The sequence below is a fragment of the Barbus barbus genome (assembly GCF_936440315.1).
Source record: "Barbus barbus genome assembly, chromosome: 25".
Classification (NCBI taxonomy): Eukaryota; Metazoa; Chordata; class Actinopteri; order Cypriniformes; family Cyprinidae; genus Barbus; species Barbus barbus.
In genome coordinates, this window is record NC_136753.1 from 170,001 (window position 1) to 172,500 (window position 2,500).

Sequence of the window (2,500 nt, forward strand, 5' to 3'; positions counted from 1 at the left end):
CTTCACTGCCATATAAAACAATTGGTTCAATTATAGATTTGAAAAGTTTGAGCCAGATTTGGATTGGGATGTCGATTTTAATGGATCTTTTTATGGCATAGAAAGCCCTTTGAGCTTTCTCTTTGAGTTCATTCACAGCCAAAGCAAAGTTACCGGTTGGAGTTATTTTCAGGCCGAGGTAAGTGTATGTTTTTGTGGTTTCAATGGTTCTGTGTGATAGTGTGAATGTGTGTGTTGGTCCCTGAGATCTGGAGCGTTTCTGGAACATCATTACTCTAGTTTTTTGGAGGTTGACCGTCAGGGCCCAGGTCTGACAGTAATCCTCCAGCAGATTCAGGCTGTCCTGAAGCCCCTCTTCAGTGGGCGACAGGAGGACCAGGTCATCTGCGTAGAGAAGACACTTTATCTCTGTGTCGTGTAGAGTGAGACCTTGAAAGGGGGCGTGTTCTAATGTGTTGGCCAATTGGTTGATGTAGATGTTGAAGAGGGTGGGGCTTAAACTGCATCCCTGTCTCACTCCACGCCCCTGGGGGAAGAATTCGGTTCTTTGGTTCCCAATTTTAACCGCACAATGGCTGGCTGTGTACATTGATTTGATCAAATCATAGAATTTTCCCCCTATTCCACTGTCGATAAGTTTTAGGTATAGTCCTTCATGCCAGATTGAATCGAATGCTTTCTTGAAATCAACGAAACAAGCAAACATTTTTCCTTTGTTTTGATGTACATATTTGTCAATTAGTGTTTGTAATGTAAAAATGTGATCGGATGTGCGACATTTTGGGAGAAAGCCAGTTTGGCATTTACTCAAGGCATTGTGCTTCGTAAGGAAGTGTAACAGTCTGGTGTTTAAGATGCTACAGAACACCTTCCCCAGGTTACTGTTCACACAGATGCCTCGGTAGTTGTTGGGGTCTAGTTTATCTGCGTTCTTGTGAATGGGGCTGATGAGGCCCTTGTTCCAGATCTCAGGGAAGAACCCGACACACAGAACATCATTGAAGAGTTTTAGCATGGCCAGTTTGAAGCTTTGCTCTGTGTGTTTCAGCATCTCGTTCAGGATGCTGTCGACACCACAGGCTTTCTTGGGCTCGAGGACCCGTAGTTTATCTTCCAATTCTTTCATTGTTATGGGGAAATCTAAGGGGTTTTGATTCGCTTTAATCGATCTTTCTAAATTGTCTAGTTTATTAATTATTTCATTTTGATTCAAATGTTGTATTTGGGTCGGGCTATATAATTCTTGGAAATGAGTTTTCCACGTCTCCCCATCTTGGATGGCCAGAGTTTCTTGATTTGGTTTGTATAATAATTTCCATTTATCCCAAAATTTGTGTGAATTTATAGATTTTTCAATTTCTTCAAACTGGTTTTGCAAAAACTGTGCTTTTTTCCGCCGGAGTGTGGCTTTATATAGTTTTAGTGCCTCACAGTAATGAAGGCGGAGGATTATCTGGTTGTCTGTGTTTCTGATTTGATAGATTTCTGAGGTTTTTTCTCAGAGTCTTACAGTCCAAATCAAACCATTTGTCAGTATCTAAACATTTTTTCTTTGGTTTAACAATGGTCAAATGACTCTTTTGTGCTGTTTTGTATAATATGTTGTTTAGATCTTGTACTTCCTGATTGATGCCGAATTGATTTTTAGGGTATGCCTGTGTTTGGAATGAGTGTAAGAGGGACTGTATTTCTGGAGATTCAACAGCATTGATGTAATTTGTGGCGCTGTTTTCTGTCCATTTGAATGACATAATTTTGATCATTTGATATTGTGTCCTAATTGGTGTGGGGGATGTTTCAGATTGCTTTATATAGAGTGTGATTTGGCTGTGGTCTGAGAAAGGTTTCAGGGGTTTGACTGTGAATGCTCTCAAAGAGGAAAGGTGGAGATCTGTGATGGTATAATCTACAGTGCTGTTACCGAGAGCTGAGCTGTAGGTGTATCGGCCGAGCGAGTCTCCTCGCAGTCTTCCGTTGACGATGTACAGAGCTGCAGCAGCTGCCGTCCGTGAGCGTTCACCGTCTGATCACAGTTCTCTCTGGCGGGGTAAGAAGGGTACAAGTCGTTATTGCCAGTGATGAATCTGGTACCGTGTGGTTCTAAGAAATCTAATTGTTCTCCGGTTCTAGCGTTTAAATCACCCATAAGCAGCACGTTTCCCTGGGCCTGGAAATGGCTGATTTCTTGTTCAATGTTTTGAAAGGTTTCCTCTTGGAAATACGGAGACTCGAGGGGGGGTATATATATGGCACAAAGGAAAACAGGCTGAGATGCTGATATTAATCCTTTTTGTATTTTCAGCCACAGGTGGTATTGATCTCTCTTAACTAATTCTATGGCCAGTTCAGATTGAATCCAGATGATCATCCCTCCCGAGTCTCTCCCCTGTGTGACTGATGTGAGTTTGACTGATGGTAATATTATCTCTCTGTATCCCGAGGGACAGCCAGTGAACACATCTCCTCTACACCAGGTCTCCTGTAAGATGATGACATCTAT